Consider the following 14,669-nt stretch of genomic DNA (forward strand, 5'->3'; position numbering starts at 1 on the left):
AAAATGTGCCATGAAAGCAATCATATTCTGCAGCATTTAGAGATTTTGTTTGTGGGGAGCGAGATAAAATGGATCCAGATATTATTTAGAAAAGACAGTTTTAATTTGTAATGGAGGGTCTAAAATGTTAGTACATGTACATTGCAACGTCATGCCAATTTGCCAATCTTTCTCCAGTGGGAGGAAGTGATGTGAAAAAGAACAGCACACAAGGAGCGCTCCCGAGGTTGGTTGTTATGCAAATCCTTGTGTCGGTGTACTAGCACCATGTGTTGTACGTTCAACTGCGCAGAGCTTGTGTAGGTCCATGAGTGTAACTGCAAGTTACCTTTAGCCTTTTGCCTTTGCTATCTTTCGGTAAGTGACGGTTAAGTTTTGTTTAATTTCAGTTTTCTCGAAAGACAGATGTTTGTGACTATTGAATTCATGATAGGGATGAAGGGAATTGTTTGTTCTTCACTTTCCACCTTTGTTCTTAGACTATCGATGCACTAAATTTTTAAAAACAATGAATTTAAATGTGCATCATGAGATCTGCTGGCGCAGTGATTGTCCGTGGCACACGCAAACCCATGCGAAAGACTTGACAAGTTTCTAACTCGTCAAGCTTGCTTCTACTTACTTCTTTGTCATTGCCCCTTTCGACTCATTTGCCTTTTCTCGCTTTTGCCATCGCCCAGAAAGTTCGCAACATATTCCACTTATCCCTTTGCCGTGGTTTTGCGGATCTTCGCTATTTCAAGGATGCTGACATTTTCTGAAATATGAAACAATATCTATTGGGCTGAAGACTGCAGCTTGCCGAAGTCATATGCCTCGTGCTATTCAGGGATCGCCTAAAAAGATGCTTCACGTGGTCTCTTAAAAATTGTACTGCACGATGCTTCACAAAATCGCCGTGATATGATAAATTTTCAACTGAAAGCGACATTGTTCATGTTCGGGAATCTTATTATATCTTCCATATGTTTTGAAGGAACAAATTACGTTCGTATTCGCACTGGGAGTCCGACAATGTTCCTTCACGTATTCACTCGTTGTGTACTACAGTCGTCGCCATTTTTACTGCCAAAGCCAAAACAAGATCGCATGTAAAAAGTGACAGTATTTCTTCTGTTGCTCCGAAAACAGCGACTTTCAAGCCGTGAGGTTGTCATCATCTGTAAGGTTTCGATATTTTCTTCGATTTCGTCTATTTGAAAATTTTGCTAGTGCTTGTTTGATCGAGTTATTAGTGGGTTTGTATGATTTTCAGCGTCGTGTTTTTTGGCGAGTACATCACACGAACTCTAACGTTAGTTCGACTATCCTTGATCATGTAGGACTGTGCACCACAGTGAGCATACAAAGGCAGCGCGAGTGTGCATTGTGTGCATGTTCTGTATGAAGTGTTCTGCGCAAGGGCTAAGCATAATATACCGGAAAACGTTTTCTGTGGAGTCTATCGTGCAGCAAAATGTCTGCAGGTTTTTCTTACACAAATGCTGTGTTGCTGATTAAAGCTCTTGCATTCATGGCTGTCTGGGGGTATTTTTCATCAAAGCTTTTGCAGTGTTGGGATTATGTGAAAATTTTCCATGTAAATGCCTTGATGTACTTTTTATTGCATTCATCAATCCACCAAAAACTTAAAACAAGTTTACAGTGCACTTAAAGTTGAGATACCTAGGTCTATACCCATTATTATATCTTCTTAGAAGAACTTAATTGGCAGGGCCTATATCCCCTCTTAATTCTTTCATTTAGAAAATGGAATTTTACTCATTTTACTTGCAATCATCAATTGTAGGTTTCAAACATCATTCATGAATTTGCAGTGTAACCCACGTACTGTGGTAGTATACATCTGCTTAGTGTTAAGCTTTTTATAGTTATAGTTTGTTCAGAATTTTTAGATGCCTTTAAGTTTAATTCGAGTAGTAAAGATATACCAATATAGAATATCAAGTACAGTATGGATATGCACAACATTTGGGTTTAAATACTTTTGTAAATCATAATGCATTAAAGTAAAATGCAATTAATCAAAAGTTTGTGTCATAAAGTTGAAATCATGCTGATCATGTTTCAAAACTTCCTTTTATTATACTTTGGTCTCTTTCCATAAGTTATGTCAATGAATAAGTGGGTGTTTGATTACACTCATGATCCGATGTAAAATTTACAATGAAAAAAGCTTATCATATGAGTGATAAGTGTGCTTTTCATGTCCAAAAAGTGTAACTTGTGATCGAGGAAGAAAAGTAGCCTTTTTTGCAGAAGTTTGATCGTACTAAGTGGTTTTAATCTGAAAGACTTAGAGAAATATGTGAATGTTTACAGTAAGTATAGGCCTACTCATATTCATAGAAAGATTTCATGTTAAAAATAGAGTTGACAAGTTGCAATTGATCGCGCTTTGCGCATGATGCAATATGCATTTAATTGTTCAGAGTTGTTGGGAAAAGGGATGAAAGGTTTGGATGTATGATTACCTATATTTGCAAAGAAAAAGGAAAAAGAACAAAGATTAGGAGGAAGGGAGAGAAAGAAAGGAAAGAAGATGAAAAAGTAACCTGTTTGAGGATTATTTGAGCACTATTAAACAAAAAAAAAGCTTTTCAAAACTGTATAGGGACCAACTGTTAAACTGAAAGCACACAACCATATGGAACTTAATAGCTTCATGTGTGACAACAAATTGTATTTACAAGGACATTGGGTTGGTGTGCAGTGTGAACGATAATAATGACTCATGATGATTAAACCAATTCAGGACCAACCCTAAGCTAGGATATCCTATGGATCCTAGCTTGTGAGGCATGACAAAATGGAAAAGTCTCTTGAAGGCAGAATTGAGAGATAAGGGATTAAAATAAAAGTTGTTTGAGTACTTTTAATCATAATGCAGTGACCTGGAGATTGATATGCTTATCAAATAATTTTTTATTCAAGTACAATAATAACATGAACGTGATGAGAATTGTACTGCTAAATGCTTTTGGCTGCTTGATTGCATAACGATATCAAGATGATATCAAGGAAAAGAGTAATACTGATGATTATATTCAGAATAATATAGATACCGGTACTAATTAAATTCTGTTGCATTAGTGATGACAATTGATATGACAATAATGATGATGCAGATATTAACTAATAGTGATTGTCATAATATGGCATGCTTTGACTTTTTTCATGAAGCGTACGTTGCTCACAAATTTAGTCAGGTCTCGTCTGTGAGGTAAGAGAAGAATAAAAGTTCGAAGTGAGGAATGTTAGTTGCATCAGACTGTATAAAAGCTGTTGAGCAAAACTGTTAAAATGATTAGTCATTCATCAGCTATGATCAGAAAGGTAACGTGTTATTATTATTATTATTTTTTCATTCTGATGCTTCCTGTACCTCATCAATACACAGATTGTAATGTTCATGTCAAGATGACAGAGGCAAGCTAAAGACACTTATAGATGGGAGTTACCGTGGGTATGCAAATTTTAAGCAGATAATGATAGAATTAAGATTTGTATTCATGAACATCAGCTCATATGGTGGGTGCCTTGTAAAAGAAAACTGAGGGGGAAAAAAAGGTCAAAGAAAAAGTTGTGTTGTATGGGGAGTTCACTCATGTGTACATGCAGTAGTGTAGGTGACAATGGCATTTGAATCATGCAACTTGCCCTGCAGTGAACAAGCCAGCATGCAGTACACTGTACTAGTATTCTTTCTGACCGACCCAAATGTTTCTATACTGATACCAGTAACAGTGCCTCAGAATCATCAGGATGTACATGTGATCAAAAGCATATCTGTGCACAGTCCTTGAGTTTACGTTTCTTTGCATTGCAACAATTGTTATTTATGATAAATGGTCCTCTGTGTGAAATACACATTGTACAAGGCAATTAGAGTCCCTTTGGCTTTTGTGCCAAAATGAACTTCTAAGTCGGCATGAATTATTTACAGCATATCAGGCTTTGTTGCACACTTCATTTGTCGTTCTGGTTGATCTTCTTATATCTTTTTACAAGAATTATCCAATGATGGATTGAGTCTCTCTCTTTTTTATACCTCCGCCACAAAGTGGTGCCAGAGGCATTTCATGTTTTCGGGTTGTCCTTCCGTCCGTCCGTCCGTAGTAAATTTTGTGGACAGCATATTAAACTGAAAAACCATTTGAGGTATCCTAATGAGACTTGGTGTGTATGCATGAGTGGATGAAGTTGTGCCTATCAACTTTTGGGTGCACATGCTCAAGGTCAAAGGTCATGGTCAAATGCTCAAAATTTCACTATTTCCCCCATATCTATGTTATATGGCTGAAGGTGTTTTCTTGAAACACAATGTATACATGAACTACCCAATGAAGATTCTCTGGTTAGAGTTTTTGGCTCATGAGGTCAAAGGTCAAGGGGTCAAAGGTCAAGTGAAAATGTTAAAATTTCATTTTTTCTCTCCATATCTTGGAAATCGTTCAAGGTATCTTCATGGAACATACTACATTGTACATATGCATGTAATGACTGGCAGTGAGTACCTAGGGAATTTGGGGGTCATGGGGTCAAAGGTCAGGGGTAAAAGGTCAAGGTCAACTCTTCAAAATTTTCTCGCATAATGTTTATGCAATGCCTGTAGGATTTTTTCTTAAACTTGGTGTATACATGTATTGCCCAATAGAGATTCTCTGGGAAGTTTTTTTTTTTTTTTTTTTTGCCAAAAAGATCAAAGGTCAAAAGGTCAAAGATCAAGTGAAAGTGCTGGATTTCACTTTTTCCTCCATATCTTGGAAGTGGCTTAAGGTATCATCGTGAAACTTAGTACATATTTACAATATGCATGCTCCACCTGACAGTGATTCTCGTGGGAATTTTAGGGTGAAAGGTCAAGGGTCAAAGGCCAGATTAAAATGCTAATGATTTAAAACAAATTATACCTTTTCCCCATACCTTGAGAATTACTCAATGCATAAACATATACAAGGGTCAAAAGTGAAGTGAAAGTCCTCAAATCCCCAAATACATGCTCTCTTAGAAAATATAGCCATTCATCCAATTAAACCTAGTTCAAGAAAAGTGAACATTCAAAGACAAACATGTCATTTTAATATTTTGCCAATTATGTGAAACTGTCATTACACATGTAATTATCAAGATGTACTAGATACAAATATGTAGACCTACAACTTGTATTAGGAGAATCATGCTTTAATGGCGGAGGCATACCACTCGCCATAGCAACATTTCTAGTTTGTTCATATTCTTTGTTTAAACATGGCTATCACAGGTTGATGCGTAATGTTTCATCATATTTCTAGCACAATCAAAGAATGCTTGGCTTGCCTCTTTCAGAAGGCAAGGGAAGTAATGTAAAACTCAACATACACTGTATGTGAAAAACAAGTGGAAGGAGGTGTTCCTTTTCACAAAAAAGTGAAATTTTGTTGAGTACCCTTTATAATCTTTTAAATTCTACCATGAAGTGTCGCTGGAGGCATTACATATGATTTTGGGTTGTCCATTTGTGATCAATTTTTGTGGACAAGGTAACTTTGAATAGGAACCATTTGAGGTATGCAAATGAAACTTTGCAAATGTATGAAAGAGTGGACAAAGCTGGGCCTGTGAACTTGAGGGCGAATGCACTATAAGGTCACAGGTCAAGGTCAAATTCTGAAATTTCACTATTTCTACCATATCTCTGCAGCAATGCCCTATGTCTGAATCTATTTCCATGAAACTTAGCGTGTTGTACCATAGATAAAAATTCTGAAGGAAAGTTTTTGACCATGGGGTCAAAGGTCAAAGGTCCAGTAAAAATGCTAGACTATTACTTTTTTCTTCTTCCATATTCCTAAATGGCGGGTATCTTCATGTGTATACATTTATTGCCAAGAATGATTCTCTTGGGAAGTTTTTGGTTTTGGGAGTCAGAGGTCAAGGGTCAAAGGCCAAGTTAAAAGGCTAAAATTACACTTTTATTTAATGCTGCAATTATCCTTTTTCCCCCTCCATACCTTGAAACTAGCTCAATATGTACTTAACTAAACTTGGTATGTATATGGATGTGCATTACTGCACAATGATTCTGTAGAAAAGATTTGGGTGAAAGTGAAAATGCTAAAATTTCACTATTTTTGCCATGTTTTGAAAATAGCTTTTAAAGTAGGATCCTATTGTCATGAAAAGTACATGTAAGACTAGTGTTATTACCAAATAGTGCATTAACCTTTCAGAGTAAGTTGTGGACTATTGGGTTTTTTTCTAGGTCAAGGGTCAAAGTTCAAATGAAACTTGGAAGATTAAAGGAACTCGACTGCTCAGCGCATTTTGGGGTTGTGCCCTGCCATAAACTTTCAAACTGTAGTTATATATATTTTTTTCCAATTATGTTAATCTGTCTTCTGTCATTGTGAGATGTACATGTACAATTGTACTGCAGATCTATTTGGGGGATAATGCAATACCAGTCAGAGTGACATTTCTAGTTTATATTGTTGTCGTACTGTGACATCACAAGTTGTTGTAGTCTTTTCATCCAGCCTCGGCAGTATCAAAGCTGTAAAAATTCACCACTTTTGAATAATATCGTCCTATTTTCCTCAAACACCATTGACGTTACATTCTGCATTATTAATTCCACATATACTGGGGTTCATTCTCCTTTTTGATATTACTTTATATCTTCAGTCATCCATATAGTATAGATTCAATCATATTTTCTGTTATCATCTTGCATTTTAACCATTTATATGGTAATGCGTTTGTATGCATTATGGAAATGCAGAGCTTTCTGCACCTCAGAATTGATGAGTGTGCATTCTTCCACCTTATGAAGGTTAAGAACAGACATTTTTGTGGAATCGGTGCATGTTCCCTGTTGATAAGAAAGAAAGAAAGACAAAAACATTTGATAGGTCATGGAATGGGAGGTGCATGTTTGCCACTTTCCAATAGGCAAAATCACAATCTCCCTCCGAATCACAGTGCTGCGGGCACGGTGCTTTCTAGAAAGGGACAGTGATTGGCATTATATTTGTTCATGATACAGTTCACAGTGTAGTGCAGCACGACTCACCATGACTTCTTCTGTGGGATAGATGAAGTTTTGATCATTTGAGGGAAAACTTTTTTTTGGTGGAACTTTCAAATGCCACAAAAATTAAGGTTTGTTGTTTTTAGTCAAGATTATTTAAGGGCAAGTCCAAGATATCGCGCACCTTACGTATGGGACATTCAGAGATTTCAAACCTCTGAAAAGTAATGAAGAAGCACTTGGATTTTACTGTTTGTCATCAGGATGACTGGTATCCCTGAGAAGAACATTGTGTTTAAGTTTGATGTCATTTGACCCTAGGGTTAATTATTTTATTAAGAAAAATATGGCAACTTACGTATGGGACCAGAGAAAAACTGGATTTTTCAAAAAAAAGTTTGACTTGAAAGTTCTCTGAAAGTACCTTATTGATCAAGTTCTGTTTAGAAGTGAAGAAAGGTACAATACTGAAGTATCTTTCAGCAAAGTTTCATTGCAAAAGAATAAAGCATTTTTTCATGAAGTTGGTTTAATTAACGAAAGTACACCTTACGTATGGGACATGGCTCAACTTACGTATGGGACATATGTCTTTAGTGCACAAGTGTATTCATGGGAATGACTTTGAATTTTCCCATAGTGTCATATTCAGTTCCACAAATCATACTACAACATTTAACAAATGAAATATACTGCTAAGTAGGTGCTTTCCCAGTTCAGGTACCTAACAAAAGCTAAAATAAGACAAATAAAAGTAATTACCAATTTACAATTAAATATCTTAGTTTGGATTCCGTCATGCATTAACACTGTCCTCATGATGTCTATACAGATACAGTATATACTGACACTCTATTTCTAGCCCATTTGTAATACTTTGGTCAATATTTTTATCAATTGAAAAAAAAAAATGCGTGAATTCTAGCTTGTGACCTTGATGTAGCATACGTGCACATGTACCATGACTAATTTGTAGTCTTGATAATTTCAACTGTAAAATCAAATGTCATGTATCGTGTAATTTGCAAATACAGTTTGAAGTGGGTACTTTCAGTACCGGTAGTTCTAGGCTTACCTTGCAAGTTGTCTAAGTTTTTATAGAGCTTTATAATTGTTTGAAATGCAGCACAAAACACAACAACAAGAGTAATTCATTTTGCTCTGTAATCGTCATGTTTTGCCATGTGAATTTTAGCTTCTGCAAAATCAATCAAATTTTAATGAAACTTTTAGACTTTAAAAGCCGTGGTAGAACAAAGAGATAGAAGAATGTATGTACCTATGCTGGCTTTTTTTTTCTCTCAAATTGCATGGCTTCAAGTCTACAATACATTGTATGAAACCAAAGACCACAAAATTTGTGTTGATACATGTACTTTGTACATACATAATGCTTGTGTAGTGAAACAGGAAAGATTATCATTTGTATTCAAATCTTAAGAGAAAATGTAATTCTAGATTTGAAACACTTAAGTAACTCACTGATCTGAAACTTACAATTTTGATAAATTCTAATAACCTCATTTGATCATACACTACCAGATTGCAATGTATGTTGATAATCGTGTAGATGTGGGGTACAAAGTAAGTATGATTTGATGAAGGTGTCTCAGAGCACATCTGTCTCCTCAAACACAAAATAGAAGAAAAAAAATGAATTCCCTATATTTTGTGTAGTTTGTGTTTTTAGCACTCCAACCAGAGAACCAGTATTGATATTGTAGTTCATGGTAAATGTAAACTATAGTCTTCATTTTACCGGATTTTCAGAAATCATGTTCATGACCTTGATAAAGTCATGACATATTCTGAGGGTGTGCAGTTGAAATATTAAACATCCCCTCAAAATAAAAAGTATTCTTGTAGGGTTTTTCCTTTCAACTCTAGTAAACCCTATCAACTCTAGTAATGACAAAGTTACCTGCTGTCACTTCAAGTGATTTTTCTATTTAGTAAGACCTGTAATGTTGTCATTGATGAGCTCCACAAGCACAATTGTTTTGATTTCCCTTTTGAGGCTGTACAGCCTGTAGTACATGCTGAACAATGTACTGCACCTAAAATGACACTCAGAGAATCCCATTCTCTTGGACAAAGTCATTTTGTAGAGAGGTAAAGTTGAAAATGACAACTGAATTAAGAAAATATCCAATATCAAAATGTTAAAGGGAGGAATGCTAATTGAAGACCAGCTGCACAGCCTGTAATGAAAATAAGAAAATAAATGAATATTCTTTATTTTCCTTTCTTAATCATAGAATGACTCAATAATGCTGTTCTTACACTCTCCCTGAGGTCAACTGAGTAGGAGAGGCAGATATATAGACATATCCTTCAGAGTAGGTGCAAAGATAACCATTCACCAAACAAATGTAAGGACACGTAGCATCCATGTCAAAAGGCGGTTTTCCCATTCACTTTGCATGTAATGTCCCATACGTAAGGCATTTGTCCCATACGTAAGCAAACTTTAATTAGTTATAAGACGAAGGACTAATTAAATTTCCACATTTAGTTTTGCTAATCTGGAGTTAAAATGAATAAATTAGAACTTCCTGAAGTATGATTGGTCAATGTTAGAAATCTTTAGAGAAAACTTAAAAAAACATACTCGAATCCTTACGTATGGGACACTTCATTCTGGGAAAGTGGATAATTTGCATAATTAATGTGCTGACCTTGTCTTACCAATTGGAAATTATACTAGCTCATACAGGGGTCATGTCCATAAAGGAACTAGGTCAAGGACAAATTCAACTGATTTTATATGAATATTTTTAATTTGTCCCATACGTAAGGTTTGTTTTTACTTTATGCAAATTAAGGTCATATTTCTTGCATAAATTTGCATAATTCAATATTTTCTTTGCTGGAAATATGTAATTTAACTCTTTGGCTACAACATGATATCAATAACTTTTCGATTAAATCAAGATGAAATTTGAGCATCTGAGGGGACATTATCTTGGACTTGCCCTTAAATATAATTTACCATAAGCTGTGAAGGGAGTGATATGTTTGAATGTGTTTCTTGAAGCAATTTCATTTGATCTTGCTCTGTGGAAAGTGGAGTTGTACGATGTATGTGTGAATGCATGAAGTACACTGTATTTACTAGTTTAATCTTCAGGGGATTTCTTTAGCGTTAGCAGTGCATAATCCAATGTGGATTTAGAATGAGGCTTTTTAAGTTGTGTGTCGTATAATCCAAAAAGGTGAGAGATTTTAAACTGAAATGATAATTTGTCCATCCAGGATATGAATAACCCACAAAGAAATCTTCAGCTACATTTTTTACATTGTCCTTCATACAAACAAAATGTTTTTCGTCTGATATTGCAGTATTGTTAATCATTTTCTAATGTTTCAGGGCCATGCTTCTCAATCTTTTTGAACCCAAGGCCCACTCTGGTTCTTGCTATTTTTTCTGAATCTTTTTTATTTCATTTTTGGCTGACATCATGGCCCACCAGTTGAGAATCACCATTTTAGGGCATTGTTAAAAAATGACTAATGAGGTGCAATTCTGTGGACTCTTTTGTCACTTGATTAAGTTATCTTTTTGTTTCTAGATATGTTAACATTGACATTTGTAAATCAGAGCTGAGGATTCAATCTTTAAGAACATTTGTTCTGTAAATACACGGGACATAACCGTGGGTTTAATTGTGTTAGATTTTACAGAGGTACACATACAGTGTATGTAAGAAGTATGGATTCAATCTATACTACAGTACCAACAGCTTGTGATGTCACATGTGTACAACAACATAGAGAAAGTATAAAGAAAATACAACATATTTTTACTTTTCTCACGTAACCAAAAGAACACTCGACTTCTCTCTTTCGGAAGGCAAGGGGAATAATATTACCCTTAACATACGTCAGTAACAAGTCGAAGAAATGTGCACTTTATTCAAAAAGTAAAGTTTTGTGAAATTCTCTTTTTATTTTCGTTACATCATTGTACCTATGTGACATCATACACTGTGGTAGTCTTCTCATCCAGCAGTGACTGTGCAGATACTTTAAAAATTCATAACTTGGACGGATTGTCTGATTTTCCCCAAACTTTCACTGATGTGTTCTACTATTGTTGCCTTCACTCAAACCACATACAGTATCTATGAAGGTGGACTTGTCCTTTAACTCCATTTCTCTCCAATTGTCTATTGTTTATTCATGTGCACTCAGAAATAATGTGTGTATGAGCAACTGCACTGATGAAATATGTATAAAAATGAATGTACCGGTAGTTCTTTTTTTTTATCAACTCTGTCTACGCTAGATATCATTCATCATACATGTATCATTCACCACACATGTCCATGTACAAAATAGGTACGTAGATTCAAGGTCTCTCGATAAAGTATTGTATTTTACACAGACAGTGTCTAGAGATGGCACAATGTCAGATATACATGTAATTGTTGACGTTGAGAATTGCTTCTTCCAGACTGTGTATTATTTGTTGTGTGTGTGTGTGTGTGTGTGTGTGTTTTGCTTTATTGTTGTTGTGTGTGTGGGTTTCTTTTTTTGGTTCTTTTTTTAACATTCAATCCTAGTGAATTAGGACGGCTTTCTCTCCTAGAGTTTCTGGCTTTGAACAGTGTTATTGTAGCTTAGTCTATTTGAGAGTTGTATGAGTCTGTGAATGTACAAATGTATGTTCAGGCTGGTACATTGTAGTGTTCAGAGACCGAATGTCATACAGGTAGATGTGTGTCATTTTAACAAGCGCTGTTGAGTAGACAATGTTTATGTGTTATCATTGGTGCGTTGCGATATTGGAGGAGTACATTGCATGCATGAAGTGAGGAAATAAGTCCTGTGTACAATGTACCTCTCTCTTCGTCATGCCTTTTTTGATCAGACGTTTAAATGCCATGTGCGTGACCTTGAAAACCAGTGTTATGAATGCTGTGGCAATATATATTGCTGTGCAATACTACACAAAGAGGGCTGATCAATGTAAAATACCTCATAGAGTACCATCATTAGTAAAGAATCATTTTTCATACATAAATCATAGTGTACACTTGAAAAAAAAAATGGTTGTTGCTTTTTAGTTGCGGAAGGTTCAGATTTGTATGGGTATGAATGCATGGTTACAGTTCTTCATTGCAAGAGAAACTGATCAACCTAAATATTTGTAATGGTTTAATACACATAATTAATGTGACTTGTACCATGTGGTTAGTTCTAGCACCAATCCATGGAAAACAAGACTAAAGAAAAGAGTGATTTCTTTTTTTTTTTTTAGTTGACTGCAATTGTTGCATGGAAATTGTACATTTTGTGTGTGTGTGTGTGTGTGTGTGTGTGTGTGTATGTATGTCTCTGCCCTGAAGGGTGACAGAGGCATAGTGTTTATGGATAGTCCGTCTGTCTGTCCACCTGCGTGTCAGTCCCATCCCATGCCATACAGCTGTGCCTGTTATTGCTATTTAGAAAAAATGGAAAATGGATTTTCCTAACTATAAAGAAAGGCATATGAGGTGCACCTGAGCAAAGTCAAAAGTCACTGAGCTTGAAAAAAAAAATCAGGAAAAAAAAGAAGGAAAAAAAAAGGCTGCAGTTTCAGCTGCACAAATGTAGGGTACAATGTACAGTTGTAACTTGATCTTGGGCTGTGAGGCAGTGATAGTGAAGTGGGAAGTGTAGATATTATAAAAGGACAAATTACATGTATTTCCATTATGAAGTAATAGTGGTGTAAGGTCAGTGGTAAAGGTCGAAGGTCACTGTACTTCAAAAACAAAAGAAGAAGAAATATTCCAGTCATTACAAATGTACTCAGCTAGGAGTGTCTAGCGATGATGTAAGTTTGTGGACAGGGTAAAAATAGATTGATGATTATTGGCAGTGACATGACAGTGCCAACTGATCAAAGTGCATAATATCTTCTCATTCACATACTTATACGCCGAATATTTCGTGAAGTTTTTATTTTCGCGAATTTCGTGAGTCAGCTGCTTGCGAAATCAAAAACATGCGAAAATATTAACTCTGATCCTGATATGAATGTGATGTACGCATACACATACATATTTCTCTGTTCAGTACAGGACTCCACGATCGCGAATTTAACCACTCGTGATATCAATCGTCGGGAAGTCTCGATTCGCGAAAATTTAGACTAGCGAAATATATGGCGTATACAGTACACCAGTGTAGTTCAGTTGTACTTTCTCCTCAGTCAAGTTACCAGCACGCTAGAAGCCTTGATATTAGTATTTTAGAAGACCTTTATTAAAATACGCACTGTAGGTTGTAGAATTTGTAGGGTTTTCTAGGGTATTCATTGCATTATCTGCCTGTCACTGCACTACACTATCCAATATTTTATGTAATATACACCCATGATTTTGCCTTTATGCCTTCAGGATTTGTGGTTACGTGTATGTATGCTGTGGATTGTTGACAACTTTGTGGTTGGTATTGTGCAAGGATCCTGTCCTATTGTCATCATTTATGTGTGAAATCTTTAGCAGGATTTTTTTTTCTTACCTCGCTCATGCATAATACAAAATGTTGTGACGTAGCATAGAGACATTTCTTTGTGTTTGTCTTTTTTCTTTTCTCTCCATCCCGATCTTACTACTCTTCCTAATGGTGCTAGTGTCTGTTCCGGCATGAGAAAATATTTTTCTTTTTCTTTCTTTCTTTTTTTGAGCAAAAAGAGGTTCCCCACTTATATGATGTTCTGTCTAGAGATTAACATTGATTGACTACTATTGTAGCTGCAGGGCAGATTTGTGACAGTTTCATGTAGATACAGACTGTATGATTAACCTGTGCATTTTTGTCGAGCCCACCGGAGGTGAGGGGAGACTAAGGGATCGCCTGCGGCGTCTGTCCGTCCGTCGTCCGTCCGTCCGTAGCGCTATAAAAACTTGAATAACTCTGTACTCTGGGCTTCAATTTGAATCAAACTTGGAGGGAAGAGTGGTCATACAAAGTTTTACCTTTTACCAAGTATGAAGATCACCTCAAGGAAAGGGTCAGAGGCAGGGGTCAATGAACTTTTAGGGCCCAATGTTAAATTTTTAGGGCGCGTTTCGATTATGGGCCATAACTTTTGATCGGTAAGTGTATTTTTGACCAAACTTGGATGGTAGATGTACCTTGGGGAGTTGATGGTCACCAGAAGGGCAAAGGTCACAGACAGGGGTCAATGAACTTTTAGGGCCCAATGTTAAGTTTTTAGGGCGCGTTTTGATTATGGGTCATAACTGTTGATCTGTAAGTCTATTTGTGACCAAACTTGAATGGTAGATGTAACTTGGGGAGTTGATGGTCACCTCAAGGTCAAAGGTCACAGGCAGGGATCAATGAACTTTTAGGGCCCAATGTACTGTGCATTTAATTATGACTCCTAACTTTTGATCCATAGGTCCATTTGTGAACAAAAAAAAAAAAAAAAGGTGTGGTACGATTGTGGGCGAAACACATTACGGCACTTGCCTTGTGCTGTTTCTTGGTCATTTTGTCACTTCAGCAGCCGGTTTATTTGGGTAATGAAATATTAGGATGTTGATACGGTGTCATACACTTTGAACGATTTTTTTTTCCCTCTGGGACTTAGCCATAAGATGCCATGTTTTGTTTGTTTGTTTGTTTGTTTTTTTTGTTGTTGTTTTTGTTTTTGTCAACA

At 36.1% G+C, this 14,669-nt stretch overlaps 1 protein-coding gene across 1 annotated transcript in view; it reads left to right on the plus strand.

The window, feature by feature from the left end:
- Window positions 1-277: 277 nt before the first annotated feature.
- The window catches only part of LOC139735422 (lethal(3)malignant brain tumor-like protein 4), a 50,581-nt gene continuing 36,189 nt past the window's right edge, over window positions 278-14,669 (plus strand). Inside the window, exon 1 of the mRNA XM_071646175.1 lies at window positions 278-357. The gene's annotated coding sequence lies outside the window, so the exon portion shown is untranslated. The remainder of the gene's footprint in view (window positions 358-14,669) is intronic.

The sequence above is a fragment of the Diadema antillarum genome, unplaced genomic scaffold (genome assembly GCF_040938485.1).
Source record: "Diadema antillarum isolate AM-2024a unplaced genomic scaffold, OU_Dant_1.0 seq00000577_RagTag, whole genome shotgun sequence".
NCBI lineage: Eukaryota > Metazoa > Echinodermata > Echinoidea > Diadematoida > Diadematidae > Diadema > Diadema antillarum.